General features: G+C 33.4%; 1 pseudogene; it reads left to right on the forward strand.

The window, feature by feature from the left end:
- Positions 1-2035: 2035 nt before the first annotated feature.
- Positions 2036-14241, forward strand: LOC136379017 (large ribosomal subunit protein uL4-like; annotated as a pseudogene).
- The last annotated feature ends 4904 nt before the right edge of the window (positions 14242-19145 follow it).

Below are 19145 nucleotides of genomic sequence, written 5' to 3' on the forward strand. Positions count from 1 at the left end.
ATCAGTATGTTTTGCAAGAATTGGAAAGTATTTGTGAACAGTAGCAATCTCTATCATTAAGTCAATTCTGAAGTGCTGATTGATGGACATCCAATCTTACAAGAAACGTATAAAGTAAGATGCCAATTAACTGATAATGAGAACATATTGCAATAGGTATTAAAGTGTCCCCATAATCCCAATTAATGTTTAATGAGAGGATGTTACATTAGCCTGATAAATCCTAATGAGTCTATCTCACAGTGAAGATACAACTGCCTCCAGTACTTATATGTTTATGCTCTTGGGCAAGAACTTCAGTGACTGATGAAGATCCTTTTTCAATATTTCTTGATAGACTCAAATACTCAGATGGCAAAGACATCTGGCTAGAATAATAACTATTCTACATCTTTAGATAATTTTTATGTTTTTCTTCTTTGATCCACTATTTACTGAATATAAAATGAACTGTCATATTTTTATTATTTTCAGTTATAGAGGTAGATAATTTACTTTGTGATTATCAAAAAATTAGTTAAAATAGTTATTGTTTGAAAATTCTATTAAAGAACTTATATTTTCAGTAATATTATATAATTTAGTTAGTTTATTATATTGTTTGAAACAACTATAAACAGTACTAACAGGAAAAGTAACAAAAATAAAACTCTAGCATTCAAACTTTCTAAAATAAAACTTCATAACTCTAGTTTTCAATAAATGATTGACAATAGTATCTTTTTCAATTTCCTTTTAGATTCTATCATCAAGCACATTTTCATCTCCAGTATTATTCATTTAGAACCTCAATACATTAGATTTCACATCAAATATAAAATTCAGAGCCAATAAAATATACTAAAAATATATCTCTTTCAAAGAAAAGGCAAATATTACATTTTTATTTCAATTTAGAAGAACGCAAAAGAAAATGAAATAGATTTTAAAGGATTGATGATATAAAGAATACATCAAGTACTTTCTAGTCTGTTGATTTTCATAATTCCCAGTTTTCTCTAAACTATTATTCAAGTAATGTAACACCACTTTCAGAATAAAACATTTTTATGTCTATTCACATTTATTATTTAATAATATTTTTAAATTAATTTGATCAACAGGAAAATGATATTTATTTCTAAATATACATATGCATTTACTTATGGATCTATATAGATATTTATGTGATTTATCTCTCTTTCTCTCTCTTTGTCTCATTGGAGCAAACTTACAGTTTTCACCAAAGTCTTTTTCTCTAGCTGGAGCTGTAACACTGCAGCTGCCTCACCAGACTTGACCAGAGTTGTCTCACTAAAAAGGAGCAGAGTTGCCACATCTTGGTGGAGGGAACTGGAGCTGTTGAGCTCCAAGGCTGGCTCACAGCTATGCTGTTCCATAGCCATACTGTATCACAGTAGAGCTGTTGACACTAAATAAAATCTCCTCCCTTTCCCAACCTAGAGACTCCTGCTGGTGTTGAATTAGTGACAACCACCTTTGGTTGACATTGGTCAATAGCTTGATCTGTGACACTTCAAAATCATGTAAAATACAAATCTGCAATGATTGTTACAAAGTTTTGTGTCCTTATTTTAAGATAAAAGTATTTATTTTTAGTATATTTTCTGTTCGGTTATTTTTTAAAAGAAGTGGTATTTATCCTTTTCCACAAATAACTCTCAGTTATTGAAAAGTTTCAAATGTATAACTTTTCCTTCAAACTAGTTTGGCTAGTGTATAGTTAAAACATTGCATAATGGACTAGGTTCAAAATAAGTGTAATTCATCTAGTTTCAAATTATTTCTTTATCTTATTTTTCAAATTAAACCACAAACATGTTGCTTGCAGAGTATTTGACAACTGTCACCTGATAGTCACTTCCTATAGTATGATACAGTATACAGGCAGTCACTTTAGTTACAAACAAGATAGATTCTGAAGGTTTGTTCTTAAGTTGAATTTGTATGTGATTTAGAACAGGTACATTTATCTATTAAATGCAACTCAGACATTTTCAAATACAACCTTAAATAATTTTGGATGATGTAGAAGATGATGGACTTGTTGGAAAAGGTGGAACTTGTGTTAGAGAGTCAAGGTTTGGTTCTATTGCTGGAGTTAGTTTCTTAAAGTAGGCAACAAAGCAGATTTGTATAGATCTTTTCTTTTCCTCATTATAAATGACCCTATTGCAACTCAGCTCTTCAGTAACTGTACAGTAAACTTTGATGAACCTCTCTGAATCAGGACCTTGCTCTTCTAACTTTGCCATTCTTGCTTCAATGAGACAAAAAGCATCAGCTAATGTTTTTTGTAGAAAACTTTTCCAGGTCCTGGCAGACTAGCTCAGTGGAAAGGGTGTCTGCCTGACATGCAGATATCCTGGGTTCAATAACTGGTCAGAGCACACAGAGAAGTGACCATCTGCTTCTCTTTCCCTCCCTCTCCTCCTTCTCTTTATCTTTCCTCTGACAGGCAATGGCTCCATTGTTTCAAGTGTCACCTCAGGCACTAAAGATAGCTCAGCTGATTCGAGCATTGGACCCAGACTGGAGTTTCTAGGTGGATCCCAGACAGGGCACATGCTTCTCTATCTCCCCTGTTTTCATTAAAAAAAACAAAAAAAACTTTTCTGACTCTGGAGTTTATAAGTTCCTGTTTTCTTCTCTAAATGCTATCATCTGCTTCTCTCGTTCCATAACATTTTCATTGGTTAGTTATTTGCCATGGGAGTTGAGTAACTCTGTGATATTATCTTTACTGATGTCCAATGGCAGTTGATTACTAATAGACTCTATAGTGCTTCATTCATAAGTACATGTTGTATATAAATCAAATGTCTGTAACTTGAAGGGACTTACTATAAACAGTCTTTTCCCTCCACTTTTTCCTTACTGAAACTCCCATTCAATAAAATTAATATGCTGTGTTTTCATAATAGTTTTGTTTCTTTCACTCAGAAAAAAAATAAATACTTTCTTTTTTATGTTTTTAAAATATTGTCAACATAATTCTATAAATTCAAATTTATTCTATCTTTCATAATGGATACTCAGTTTGGAACTAAGGAGTGCTACATTCTTCAACATCTTAGATGACATGACAAATAAAAGAGAAAAGAATGTAAGACATAGAAATTAACTATATTTTAGTCAGTTTTGATATGATAATACTAAGAAAATAATCACAAGATGAATAATAATTAACTACATTACAGAGCTGTGCATATTTACAAGCAAAGAAGTTAATGTTTGTTTGACTTTCATTCACTTTCTCCTTTTAAGGAAACACACTAAAATTCTAAAATAAAAATGTTTGGGGATCTTGATGTTCTGCATTGATTCTGTGTGAATCATTTTCCTTCTTAAATAAGTATTTTGCTTTTTCCCAAGACAGACAAGAGAAATCCAAAAGAATTTTCTTTAATCAGGATTCCTGATTAAAAAGGAATATCAGAGATAAGACTTCATCAATGAAAGAAAAGTGAAAGATCTATAAATTTGCTCCTTGATGAAAGAAACATTGCAGACTTTTTTAAAGTAAAGTTTTGCAGAACTCGGGAAATTAACCTAAGACAAGTAACATTGATGTTTATTCAAGGAAAAGTGCTGAACCTAGAGGAAAAAAACAACAAAATTTGTCACACAGTAATTTGATGTACTTTTCTATCCCTATATCCTCAGCTCCCTCACATCTCATAAAACCAATAGACTTGAAACCATAGTAGTTGTTTTAAAAAGAAAAGCAGCCTTCTAACTTCCAGAGGAAGCAGAACAGTTTGGTAGTTTCTCAATCAGTCTCATTCACAGAACATCTTGGCTATTTGAAATATGATGCAGCTTCCATTAAAAGCTTAAGAAACAGAGTGCTATTATTATTTGACCTCATTCTGAAATAACTCTTCTCAGGGAATTTGAAAAAAAATGACTCTTCAAAGTGGCCCCTCAAAATTATTCATCATACACAAAATTTTCTCAGTAAGATTAACAGCTGAATTTGCAGCAAAGATGATAGAGACCAAAGCTGAAAGGATGACATACACAAAAATCTGAAGAAAAAAAATAAGATGTCAACCAAAAATTTTACATCTAGCAAAAATACCCTTTAAAATGGATACTTTAAGGTATGGGATGGTTGGGTGGCAGGAAATGACCATGGTCTACTATATGGTTTCTTAATCTATCAGCTCCCCACTAGCTCTTTGTCAAACTGGAACCCTTCAGCATGAGTGGGAGAGGCATAATGCAGAACAATATGGTAGCATTGCCTTACTTGTCGTTTCCAAATCTTCTCACTGCCTGAACCTCCTTATGGAAGTACACAAGGAGAAAATGAGACATCTCACTCATTGTCATTCATTCTCTCTCTTTATAGCCTTATGGATTTTTCTGCAAAGTAGAGTATAATTTCCCTTCATTTTATATCGTGATTACACATCTTTTTCTGTTTTGGGGATTCTCATAAAATCAGAGGGGACAATTTTAACATCCTGAATAAAATTTTTTTACAACATAAAATGCAAACCCCTACACACACAAGCACACTGAGGCTCTCTCTATAATTCACCATGACAAAGTAGATCTATCGGCATGGTACCCATCACAAGTTTAAAAATGGCCTAAGATTCTGAAAAAAAAAAAATTGGCAAAGCACAAATTGGAGAATCAATACTGATTTATTTAAGATGTGTTAATGGTCTTGTGAGGCAAAGACCACATGTAGACTCAACAATGGTCATATTAATATGGTGTTGAAACCAAACGAAGTAACTATGCATCAATAAAGCAAAATTACCACGTAAGAAAGAATGGCAGCACAAGAAATAAAAATGTTTAATTAAAAAGAAAAAAAAAACAGTGATAAAGCTCTAGGGATATTCAAAAGAATACAGACATTCATTCACTTTCTGTATGTATACTTCCCACTCTCTGCCCCTCAACTTCCATGAAGTAACAGTTATACCTAGGCCCTAACTTGGTATATATAAATCAATATACGTGATTAGCAACAACACAATAAAGCTGAAATAATTCCTGTTTTCTTCTTTATTTAAAAAAACCCACCAACTGACATGAACAATAACAACCGAAAAAATCAATTGACCTACAAACCTGTACACCAGGAACTGCATTATGAATTCTGTGTAGTGTGTCTCATTTCAAATGAAGCCTGTCTGATTAGATGATTCATGACCCCCATTTACAAATTAGGAAGCTGTGCCTGGAATATGTGAAAGGTTATTTATGGTCTTTAATTTATTGCTCTGCAAAGTAAAAGACATTGTTTTAATTTTTATTCCAAGCAAAAGGTTATTAGAGAAAATACAATTATAACAATTCCTACAATTAAGGATATAAACAATACATAATTCAAGAATGATTCACAACGTATTCTGATTATGTAGTAAGAAATTTAAAGTAGAATCAAACAAGTGGAAAAGCTGACAAGTATGAAAGAGTTAGAAGCTGATTAGTTTTAGATCATTGTACTTAGAGGATGATTCATAAAGAAAAAGGAAAAGTTTCCTTAAATTACATAGAGGAAGGACAATGCAAAAATTAATCAAAACATATCAATTTATAACATTGACATGCAATTATTGGACCCTTAACATACCACTCTAATTAAATTATCATAAAAATTAGTAGTATTCACTTCTTTTCAAAATAATTTTTCTAATTTATATGCTTAGAATAATAAATCAACTTTTGTTTATATATACCAAACTGTTAAGTATCTATAATAAAGTTTAGTCTCCAGGAAATAAGTTAAATTTTATAAATACAAAGTTTTATTTATGCATACTGATACTTCAACATTAAATTTATAAAATTTTCATTTTCTCAAGTTTCCAAATAAAAAAGTTAAAAATAAAATGTTGGAAGCCTGACCTGTGGTGGCGCAGTGGATAAAGTGTCGACCTGGAATGCTGAGGTTGCCGGTTCGAAACCCCGGGCTTGCCTGGTCAAGGCACATATGGGAGTTGATGCTTCCAGCTCCTACCCCTGTTCTCTCTCTCTCCCTCTCTTTCTCTCTCTCTTTCTCTCCTCTCTCTTTAATAAAAATAAATAAATAAAATCTAAAAAAAAAACCTTAAAAATTCATAAAAAAAATGTTGGAAAATGAATCTGAATATGAAAGATAGAAATTAAGGTAGATAACTTAAGAAATTTGATAAAAACTCTTAAAATATGCTGTTTCAGTTTATTTAGAGGGCCAATAAATTATAGTGGATTAGAAAAGTTTAGTTTTTGAGTCAAATATTTTGAGTTTCAATTTAAATCACTAGTTGTTTAACCGTGGGAAAATTAACCCAACTATCAGTTTATGCATCAGTTAAATTACTACTAGAATTCTAATCTTATAAATTTGTAAGAAATAGAAAATTTAAAGTTTGTAATATGCATATTAAATTTCAAAGCGTTTAATAATACTAAGCACCACGTAAATGTTTACTACCGTTATTATTATGAAGTTTTTTTTCAGTTTTGTTTCTAACTAGGGTCAAATCAAGGAAGCATGCAGTGATAGTGACACTAAATGATTCTTTATGTGAAAGTTTTGTACTTTGTCAGATATGCATTAAATATTTTAGAATTTTATTAAATTATAAAAGCACATTTTAAAAAATAGGCTCTAAATCATGCATTCATTTATTCAACAACTTTTTTTGGAACATCTCTCATATACTAGGCATAACATTATTGGGAACAAAGTACTTATACAAATGTAATCTTTATCATAGTGGAGTTTATAATCTGGGATAGAGGAGATATTAAACAGTTATAAAAAAAATGATGTCGACCTGTGGTGGTGCAATGGATAAAGCGTCGACCTGGAAATCCTGAGGTCTCCAGTTCGAAACCCTGGGCTTGCCTGGTCAAGGCACATATGAGAGTTGATGCTTCCAGCTCCTCCCCCATTCTCTCTCTCTCTGTCTCTCCTCTCTCTTTCTCTCTGTCTGTCCCTCTCCTCTCTAAAATGAACAAATAAAAAAAATTATGTCAATTTGCTGGTGTAATAAACGTACTGAAAGAAAAGTACATGATTCTATGTCAGTAAAGAAAGATTTGACTAAATCTAGGAGGTCAAGAAAATTCCTAGATATTTTATAGTAAAAATACCATTTTAGATTCTTATACTTACAATAGTTTATGTTCAGCGTATCGCACAGCTGGAAAATATGAAATACAAATAAACTTTTCCTTAATAATACTTAAGGACATAGCAGTTTAATTCGGAAGGTAAAGTAAATCAAATTTTGATCTTAAGTATAAATTAATGCATACAGATAAACAGTGTTGTAGAAAAGACACCTGGACGTGGCTATTAGATGACAAAATTCAATTCAATTACTTCTCTTTCCAGCAGTATTTTCTGTGAAGAACCTTCAATATGTTCACTTCTCATACAACATAATTATTTTTTAAATTGAAGTAGTGCTTGAGTGCTCTGTGAAATAAACTTGAATGATTATGTCTTAACCAGATTTTTTTTGAAGAGAACATTTTTAAATGTAATTTCATTTAAAGGAAGTAAAGATATTACAAAAGTAACATCTGAAAAATGATATCTGCTTAATTATTTGCCTTCCTAATGTATAAATTTGTAGCTGGACTACAATGAAATAAATCATAAAATCAAAAAGCATGCTGAGTTACATATTTCATAAGACTGGTAAGCAGGGATATACTGTATTAGGTATTTCTGTACAGTGAAGATAAGAAAGCACTTATTATATCCCTATAAGACAACTATTCCCCTTTTCTAAAGAAATAATTCAAGTTTGAAATTTGAATTTAAAACCTAAAGGAATACGGTGCATCATTTACTTTCTAAGATTCCTTTTTATGGAGACTTTAAAAATTGATAATTATTAACTTTTTAAATAACATTATTACATCTATGTCAAGGATATTAGCCCTGATAATGCTTATATTCTTCATAAATAGAAGCAACAAATATATATTAAAAGATTGTAAAGGTGTGTTGTGATAAGAAGATAGGTATAATTCTTCTCACTTTTCAAAGTCCTGAGCCCCTGCACAGTACCACTTAAAAGAGAGCACAACCCATGGCCTTTTCCATCTTTAGAGAAAAACCAATGGCCTCACCTGACCAGGGAATTCAGTGAACACTCTAGCCTGAGTCTCCAAATAATGAGCTATGCAGGCACTGGATACTATCCTGATGCCCTGCCAGGTCAGGGAATCTAATGCATAGCCCCATGTACTACCAAATACAATACCCAGTCCTAACCATCTGTAGCAAGCTTGACTAGAACATGCAGACAACCACAGATTCCATCCTATAGCCTCATTTTGGTTGAAAACTAAGACAACAATACTATTCAACTGTTCTCAGCCAGTGCACACCACCTCATCTTTATCCTCCAAGGCAGACCAGTTCCCACACTCCAAAATAGACCATAGTAGCCAGTCCCACCCACCTAAGGACATTGCCAATGAACACACCCAGAAATCCAAACTTAGCAGCCTGATGAACTGTCTCTGCAAACGAATCTGTGAAATCTAGAAGAGAAACCAAATTGTTCACATAAACAGGTAACAACATAAGGATAAAAGTATAAAAAAATCAAGGAAATATGACACCTTCAAAGGTGTCATATTCAAAGGAAACTAATAAAGCACCAGGAATTGACCCTAAATAAATGGAGATGTGAAATCTGGCAGACAAAGAATTCAGAATAATCTTCTCCAGGAAGTTTTATAAACCGCAAGAAAACACAAACAGACAACTAACCAAAATTAGAAAAACCATGCATGAACAAAATAAGATGTTCAACAAGAATATAGTAACAAAAACAAACAAACAAACAAACAAAAAAGTTTTCTAGAGTTAAAAAAACTAAAATTAATAAAATAAAGCATTTAATAAAGAGTTTTAAAAGTAGATCAACCATAGAAAAGAAAGACTCAGTGACCAAAGGATAAGACATTGGAAATTACCCAAAGGAACAAAAAAGAAAAGAATGAGAAAGAGTAATGAAAGTATATGGAAAATATAAGACACAATGAAAAGAAACAAAAATTTCTGAATTTTGGACATTCCAGAAGGAGAAGAGAAAGAAAAGGTCAGAGAGTATGCTTATTTAAAATAGTAATGGCTGAATTCTTTCCAAATCTGGTGAGAAACTGAACATTTAAATCTATGTGACCCAAAGGACCTTAAATATATTGAACTTGAATAGGGTTACACTGGGATATATCATTAATAAATTGTCTAAAGTCAGAGACAAATAGAAAATCTTAAAAGCAGTAAGAGAAAGAGACAAGTTATATACAAGAGAACCCTCATAAGACTATCAATGAATTTCTCAACATAAACTTTTTAGACTAAGAGAGAAAGGAATGATATATTGAAAATCGTAAAACAAAATACCTAGAGAAATCTTTCAGAAACAAAGAAAGGATAAAGACTTTCCTGAAGGAATAAAAGCTGAGGAAATTAATTACCACCAGCCTTACCTTACAAAAAATGTTAAAGAGAGTCCTGTGAATGGAAGTAAAAGAATGCTAATTAACATCATAAAAACATAAAATGTATTGCGAATCTAACTGGTAATTGTAAATATAGTAACAGCTAGATTCTGTAATATAGTAGTAAGGGTGCATACTTTATTTACAACTCTATTTTAAAAGTTAAAAAAACATAGTAAAAATAACTATAATAATCTGTTAGCTACACAATTAAAAAAATCTAAATTGTAACAGCAATAGCCTAAATGTGAAGGAGGATAGACCTACAAGTATAAAGTTTATGAATTCTGTTGATGTTGTTTTCAGGTCAAGAAGTTAAAAGTTTAAAAAGGTGGTCAAAAGATACAAAATTCCAGTACTACAACACTGAAGTACTAAGGATGTCCTCAGATTTTTTAATTTTTTAATTTTTTAATTTTTTTTATCATATCTATAAGAAGATGGATGTTAGTTGAATCTATTGTGGAATCATTTCACAGTATATATAAATCAAACCATCATGCTGTGCTGCTTAAACTTATACCATGATGTGTCAGTTATTAATAAAATTTGAGAAAATAAAGGTGAGAGAAGTTTAGGAAAGAAAATATCTGAAAACATTGATAAATTAATGGGCTGCTTGAAAGAAGATTGGTTTATATTCCATATTTAATGGTTTGAATAGTCTTTTTTTTCTTAAATAAGAAAAAAAATATTTAGTCAAAATTTGCAGGTGAAGGGTGATAACAAAAACTCCCTACCCTCTTGCCCAAATCTTACTGCAACTTTGTGGGAATATTTCTACTATTCCTCACTCAATACAAAGCAGGTAAAAACTTACAAAAACAAATTAAGCTAAATGGAGAAATACTCTTTCATTTTTTTTTTCATGAAAACCACTTCTGGAGTGTTGGTGGAGGTAAAGGATGAAGTGTTTTCTTAGTAAATTGAAAGCTCAACAACTATTACTCTAGCAAGGACTAATTCTGACATTTCAGGTTTAAATGGATATAAGAAACTAAAATTGAATTACTAGGATAGTATATCTTTCTGATTTTATTCTGAAGTTGAAGAAGCTAGTATATGATGCCTGTATCCTACATCTGAGTTTGCAATCTACTAAGAGATAGATTTATGTATCAGGCTGATGGAAATATATCGTCTTTTATATAGTTACACCCCAGTTTGAATAATATGGGTTCAGGCTGTTAGCCAAGCAGACCTTGGACATGTTACTAGGGAAAAAATTTGAGTTTCCAGGGTAAATACAATAGTGGACTTGCCTCAAAGTTGTCCAAGGGGAAGAAAACAAAAAGAAACCAATTCTCTCTGCTTTAATGAGCTCTCATCAAGCTATTAGTATAAACCAATGGTTGTCCACCAACTGAGTGATTTGATAACCCTCCTCTATGGAGAAGAGCAAGAAGTATAAAGTTGACAAAGAATATTTAGATTGAATTAATCCTCAAGGAATTCAAGCTAATTTTTCTCTTTTTTGTGTTGTTGTTATAGTCCCTGATTGCTACTTTGACATCCACTCTTGCCTTTTTTATGCATAAAGTTGTTTCTACTAAATATTTTATCTTGTGATATTTTAGATTTACAGAAAAGTTTAGAAAGTTTTTGAATATTGTTCAGCCAGATTTCTCCATTTTTAATATCCTATAGAATGACACCTTTGTCAAAATTAATGAATTAACATTAGTAAGATGCAATTTGTTAAACACTTTTTTTTTCATTTTTCACTGTTTTTCACTAATATCCTCTTGTTCCAGGATTTAATGCTCTTTTAAAAGGTAGGTTTTATTACTATTTGGATATAATGGAACTGACATATGAGGAGGTAATTGTCACTGAAAAAACTGTTACTCATAGTTTCCAAGAGGAACAGGCACACTGCAGCATGCAGTATTATATGGGGAAGCAGGGTTGGTCTGTTTGCACAGGGAATTGGGAGCTAGGAGAAAATATGGATAAGAGCCCTTATTTGGGTTTTAAAAGGAAGGGATGGGGAATCCAGTGTAAACAGGCTAAGTAGGTTTACTTTGATAATTTGATTGGGCTCTGAGATATAGGGCCTATTTCTATTTGTCTAGTACCCAACTCTGGTTGATAAGGACAAAAGAGTAGTGGTCCCATTGTGACAGCCCTTTGAGAGCCTGATTTAAAAAGGTGGTTGGCCTGACCAGGCGGTGGTGCAGTGGATAGAGCGTCAGACTGGGAAGCAGAGGACCCAGGTTAGAGACCACGAGGTCGCCAGCTTGAGAGTGGGCTCATCTGGTTTGAGCAAAGCTCACCTGATTGAGCCCAAGGTCGCTGGCTTGAGCAAGGGGTCACTTGGTCTGCTGTAGCACCCCCCCCCCCCGTCAAGGCACATATGTGAAAGCAATCAATGAAAAACAAAGAAGCTACAATGAAGAATTGATGCTTCTCATCTCTCTCCCTTCCTGTCTGTCTGTCCCTATCTGTCCCTCCGTCTCTCTGTCTCTGTCACACACACACACAAAAAAAGGTGGTTGTGTATGAGTGTCCAGTTAGTTGGAAAGGTATGCTCCCAGGTGAGCTGTCTGCTATCTCTAGGAATTAGCAAAACCTGGGACAGACGGTCCCTTGTGTCAGCAAGACTCCAAGATATCAATGTATCACATAAAGAGATATGTTTAATATAAATACTGAGACCAAACTTCACTTAGCCCTCTGATTATTTTTTACATTACAATTAGAGTGATATGCAACATTGTCTAAAAGTCACTCTTTGATCTATAGTCTGTTCTTTTCCTTCAAGAAACTTATCTTGCACTTTCCCCACAGGATTTTTTTTTATTTATTCATTTTAGAGAGGAGGGAGGGAGAAAAGAGAAAGAAAGAGAGAGAGAGAAAGAGAAAGGGGAAGGAGCAGAAAGCATCAACTCCCATATATGCCTTGACCAGACAAATGCAGGGTTTTGAACCAGCAACCTCAGTGTTCTCAGGTTGATGCTTTATCCACTGCGCCACCAGAGGTCAGGCTCCCCACAGGTTTTTTTGTCTTGTTTTGTTTTTGTTTTGTGGGGGATTTTTTGTTTATTTTTTTTTACTTCAATCAAACTGGCCATGTTTTACTTCCTTAAAAATAATTTTTTTTCTAATTTGAAATTTTTTGTAAGTAAAGTGGTTTCTACTTCTTTGAACACATATACTCTTTCCCTCTTCTCTCTCTCTCTCTCTCTTTTTTCTCTCTCTGATGTATATGCACATTTACTTGTGCATTAGATTAGCTATATAGTCTGTCAGCTCAAGCTCAAATGTTCATTCTAAAAAGAAATTAAGCTAAATTAATTACAAATAAATTCAAACTCAGTTCTTATGGTTTGAAATAGACTGGAATTGAAAATTTCAAAAGGAGGTTTTATAGAGCATACTGTAACTTTTGCAGTAGCTTTATATCATGTTATATAGAATGCCAAATATTCCTCATTTTATGTGATTTTTAATTATCCAGTTAAGGTTGCAACTTCTAGACTTTTCCCCTGTAAAAATAAAGTCTTTTTCATTTATAATTACTAAATAAAGTAATGATGGCACTCCAGCACCTTGCAATTAGCCTGTCTTCATCACCTTTTCAAATTTTAGTTTTTATCATCTTGCCTGAATCAGTTATTTCAGAGAAATTATAAGGGTGATTTTAAACTATCATTGGTTTTACAATTATTACATGACTTTTCTCCATTTAAAAGAAGAAGGTAGACTTCTTTTTCCTGCAGGGACCACTGGGTTGAGAAATGTGTGACTTTCTCTTCTCCAGGCCACGGTCCATGCTCATCCACTGACATCCGTGTACTCCAAAAAGAGAACCATCTGGCAAAACGTCACTTGGCCTGCTATGTTCAAAGTCCCCATTCCATCAGATGTTGCAAGATTTTTTCACAACAACTTGTGCAAAAACAACAGACAGCCTTATGCTGTTTATGAATTGGCAGGTCATCAAAGCACTACTGAGTCGTGGGATGCTGGCAGATCTGTGGCTCAAATTCCAAGAGCTTGAGATGATGGAACTTATCATGCTGGCCAAGGTGCTTTTAGAAATGTGTGCTGTGGTGGCTGCAAGTTTGCACCAACCAAAACCTGGGATTGTTGGTACTGCAGAGTGAAGACAACATAGCAGGGATAGGACATTGGCTCTGCCCTGGCTGCCTCAACATTACCAGCACTAGTCATGTCTAAAGGTCATCATCCTGAGGAAGTTCCTGAACTTCTTTTGGTAGCTGGAGACTAAGTTGAAGTCTACAAGAAGACCAAGGAAGCCGTTTTGCTTTTTAAGAATCCTAAGGCCTACAGTTATATCAAAATGGTCTATGCCTGTAAGCGAATGAGAGCTGGCAAGGGAAAACAGAAACTGTTGTCGTATCCAGAGCAATGGACCTTTCATCACCTATGATGAAGGCAATGATATTATCAAAACCTTTAGAAGAAATATCCCTGGAATTACTCTGTGTAATGTAAGCGAACTGAATATTTTGATACTTGTTCCTGGAGGCATGTGGGCTGTTTCTGCATTTGGACTAAAAATGTTTTCTGCATGTCAGATGATCTGTATGGAACTTGGCATAAAGCTGCCTCCCTCAAGAGTACTACAACCTTCCTATGCACAAGATGCTCAATGTAGACCTGAGCAAAATCTTGAAAATCCCAAAGACTCAAAGATCCCTATGAGCAACACACAAGAAGATTCATTGCAGAGTCCTGAAAAAGAATCCACTGAAAAACTCAAGAATTATGTTTAAGCTAAACCCATATTAAAAGATAATGAAAAATAAATAAATAATGAGGCTGTGGCCAATTGGTTTAGTGGATAGAGCATTGCCTGGTGTGCAGAAGTCCCAAGTTCAATCCCCGGTCTGGGCACACAGAAGAAGCAATCATCTGCTCTTTCTCCCTCTCTCTCCCCCTTCTCTCTCTCTTCATCTCTTGCAGCCAGTGGTTTGATGGGTTCCAGCACCTGGGTGCTGAGTCCAACTCAGTTAGTCTAAGCATCAGCTTCTGATAAGTATTACTGTGGGGTTCCTGGTTAGGGCACAGGCAAGAGTCTGGTGCATTATCCCCCCACCCCTAATCACTAAATAAATAAATAAATAAATAAATAAATAAATAAATAAATAAATAAGAACTTGTTATTATAGTGATCTCCAGTGTGTGGTAAATTACTTCTTTCACTTTCACAAAAACTAACAAACAAAAAACAAAACAGAACAAAATAATAATAAAATAAAAGAACCAAAACATCATAGGTTTTTATTTACCTAATATGTTAATTTAATTATATTCAGTGTTATGATACATATATTATCATATTGTCTCAAATTTTCTAAGGAACTATATCCCTCTTTCAGGATTGTAATGCCTCAAAGAATTATAATACAATTTGTGAGGAAAACAGCTGTGTTAGGCTTGCTCGCAGGTTTACGGGCTGCAAGCTCTTTGTGCAATTAGTGCATGAGCACACGACAACACTAGTGTAAGGATATAAGTGCTTACCCAAAGGGCGATGAGATCAGATCATCCCGCCACCAAGAGGTACGTTTTGTTTCCTGATCTCTTCTCCTCCACTGTGAAAAGCAAGTCCTTTGTTTTTTTTTTCTTTACCTTTCGTCTATTGACTTGCCTGTCTTTGCGAGCTTCCAATAAATTGGCATAGTCACTGTTTTCTGGCTCCACAGTTGCTTTACCATCAGCCCCAAATTCAATGCGAATCTGCATGGCCACAACCACCAGCCTTACACCATTTGTTTGGAGCATAGTGATTTATGCAATGTTAGAATTTATTTGTAACCATATGTTTTTAATGTCTTGGTGATATTTGCAATAACATGTCCTCATTTTATGTCATTTAATTTCTGAATGCATTTTCTCATAATAAGCTTTTTAATAAGATACATTTTTTTGGCTACCTTTAAAAATGATTCAATTTTTTATGCCCATAGACCCACAGCTAGAAGGAACAACTTTAATGCACTAATTTTAATGACCTGTATGTATTCTGTGAGGAAATTCTTATTTTTTACTCAAGGTGCCATTTTGCAAGGTTTTTTTTTTTATTTAATCTTTAAGAACACTAAGAACAATTTTTAATTTTATGTATTAAATCAGCATTAATTTATATTTTATAGCTTTACAATTCGAGTACAAAATACACTTAAGTTTCTAAGCTGCATTTCCTAAATGATTTATTTTTTAAAAGGTTATTTATATACGTATGATCTCTTCCAGGAAACACAAAAGCTTTTCCCCTGAGTGTTGTAGAAGCAGAAAAGATGGCAGCATACAATTTTCACAAATGAACTTTTAATAAGAATACACTGCCAAATCACAATGATTTATATGCAACTGTAAAATATAAATACTTAATGTGGTTCTTAAGGCGCAGACTTGTATTGAATCAACCACCTCCATAAGTCACAGGTGTTGATTTTCTTAAAGCATTATTGATTTGTCAAAGATAAAGGTATCTTGGGTCTTTCATTTTAGTCATTATGAAACACTAAGTAGCTAGAGGCTTTTGAAATAGTGGTTCAGGTTAAGAGGAGCTATTTTTAAAAGATTAATTTTGAACTTTTCTTTCAGTGCATCTATTTACAATCACTAGGACTATTTGGAATATAATTGAAAATATATGTCTTCTGTTTAGCCTGCTTTTATTAAATTGGTTCTTTTGTATTTTGATGATGTTTGGCTAAGGTGTGTCACTTGGGACACTAAACATAATGTGGACATATCAATGTCACCATAAAACATATTTTCTGTAGGCTCAGGTACAAAGAATTTAGCACAGCATATATCCGGCTGAGGCTGCATTATCACTGCATTATGGTGTAGGGTTGTCATTCTATTTCTTTCTCATTCATCTCTGATTTCATTCTCTCTTCCATCTTTACTGCTTCATTGACTGCTTTAATATTATTAAAACATCACGGAAAATATGTGAAAAAAAATTTAAATAACAACAACCAATATAGGAGATTTGCATTTAATACTGGTATGGTGTGATCTGGTTAATGCTTGTCTATCTTATGATCCATCCTATTTACACTCTGCATCAGATAGTATATGCTATGTGTTAAATTGATCTCCTCTCAAAATTTTTTGTATTTGAAGTTTTAGTCCACAGTTCCTCAGAATGTGAGACTAATTAGAAATAGGGTTGATACAGACGTAATTAGCTAAGATGAGATCATAGTTGAGTCCCTACTCCAATATGGCTGTGGTGTCTTTATAAAAAGAGGAAAATCTGGATACAGTCACAGACACAAGGCTAATGCCAATTACTTATAAGCCAAGAACACCTGGAACAGATCCTTCTATCACAGCACTCAGAGGGAACAAACCTGCCAACACACCTTACTTTCAGACTTCTAGATGCCAGAATGCTGAGACAACAAATTTTAGTTGTTTAAGCATATACTTTGTGGTACCTTGTTATAACAGCCCAAGCAAACTAATACAGAGTTATTGCTACATTTTTATCAAGATGGCTAAATAGATTAGTCAAAATGCTATAATGATTTTAAAGAAATATACTGAAACAATATGTTATTTTCTATTCAGCCTAGTAGAAAACATAATACACTTGTTTGCAACATGGTGACTCCAATTGAGAGTGACACTTGCTTGTATAACTTACCTGTTTTTATTTCATTATAGACTATAGCTATAAATGTCTTCATATCATGGAGTCTAATTGTACTTTGAATTATCTGAAGCTAAACTGGATGACATTTTCCCAGGCTGTGTGAAAGTACGTGTATTGTGTCCAAGAAACTCTCTCTATGGTGTTTAGAAACATTATCTGCAGATAAAAGATAGGAGTGCTAACTCAATGCACCATCTCAGCAAGCTTTCTTTTCACTGTGCTCATGGCTTTCCAAACAGCTTGAAGGAGAGTGGATATTTATCTTCCTTACATGATTGACCAATGTAATTAAATAAAAGTAATGACATTTTCTTTGTATTAGGTAGAATGTTAAATCAATATTACACTGACACTTCACTTGATTCTATAACTGATAAAAAAAAAACACCTAGTTTTATGAAACCAATTTTTGGAGTTTTGCTTTTACTTAAACTCTGTGATGCATATTTTACCCCAATTACTTAAATTTCACTTTCTTAATACCCTGGCAAAGTCATTGGAAATATCCCATAGTTATTTTTTGAAACAATCTTATAGGTAATGTTATCATACCAGGTTCAGGGCATCTCATCACATACAGCCAATCAAAAGAGACAAACTAGACTGACTGAGTGTACAGGAGTGTCTTTAATTCAGAAATACAGGTACCTTGGAAGGCGGGGAAATCTTGTCCACAAAGTTGCCTTAACACTATTCTGTTGCCGGCAGTTCTTATAGTGTTCAGGGAAAAAGAAAAAAAAGTAAAAAGTCCATGGAGTTAGTCATTGTGCAGGAGGTGGGGGTTCAGCTTCAGAAACATCTCTTCTGTAAGTTCTTCTCTTGTAGCACAGTTCTAATAAGCATGGTTCTATCTGATGTCCTTGGTAAATCTTCAAGACAGCCCAGGTCAGGTATCTCCCAGGAACAGCTGGGACCTGGAGCCTCTGGGGCCATCTGTCTCTGGCAATTATCTGTGAAACAAAACTTCCTGTTTTCTTAGGATACAAAGTAAAGATTTAATATTGGTGAACAAAGTTTTAATTAATTTCTAGGCCTTAACTTTTCACAGTAAATCCTGTGGCTAGGCTTTTACAAACAACTATTATGATTTAAACTCCCCTAATTGTCAGGTCCCTCCCCAGTGTAAGTTTTCCCTGACATTCCTGCAAAGGTAAACCTTTTGCTACATTTCAAAGGCCAGGAAGCCATTAAGAGAGACAACCAGCAAATTAACTATTTGTTAACCCTTACATGTCTCCTATTCATTACAACTAAAAGGCTACTTATTACTGAAGCCAAATTTATCACTTTTGGGCTCCCCTATTGGTAATAATTTACTACTCAAATTCAAGGCTAATATTTAATTATGAATTTTTATATTTTTACCAAAAAATGATGTCTAAGTTAAGGCAGTTACATTTACACACCTTTAGACTCTAAAGTCGAGAACAGTTATTTAAAAACTTATAAATATATGCACATTTGCTAAGTTTTAATTTGAAATGAAAATTATTTCTGTCCTTTTGTTAATCTTAATCCAGTTTCAAAATTATACAGGGTAACTTCCAATTATTTATATGGGGTTTTTTTTTCACCTGATTTTTCTCTCAGAAGGCTGTTGTCAACAATCTAAGATGCAAGCCTCAAAATTGTGTCTAAGTTCTCCTCTTCTGTTGTCACATAGGAAATACTGGATATCAAAGAAAACATCTTTCTTGCTTTCTGGTGAAATGATTTATTGCCTGTTTAATTTTTTCTCTGTAAGGTAAAGATAAGACAGAATTCTATAAGTTCTATATTACTATTCATTAAAATTAAAATAAATATTTATTAATTATATTTCCTAACAATGACATTTTTGTATTTTTTCTCTCTTATGCCTTCCATTTCTCAAGATCCTCACTATTTTTGAGCAGATGATGAGTATAATTAAAGCTAAGTTTATCAATATTATGTTTTAGTCATAGTTTGGTCAGGAAAACAGATATACTAGGTTTTTTTAACAAAGAAGAGGTCTTGTGATAAGGTTCTAAGGATA

Source organism: Saccopteryx leptura, chromosome 7, assembly GCF_036850995.1.
Source record: "Saccopteryx leptura isolate mSacLep1 chromosome 7, mSacLep1_pri_phased_curated, whole genome shotgun sequence".
Classification (NCBI taxonomy): Eukaryota; Metazoa; Chordata; class Mammalia; order Chiroptera; family Emballonuridae; genus Saccopteryx; species Saccopteryx leptura.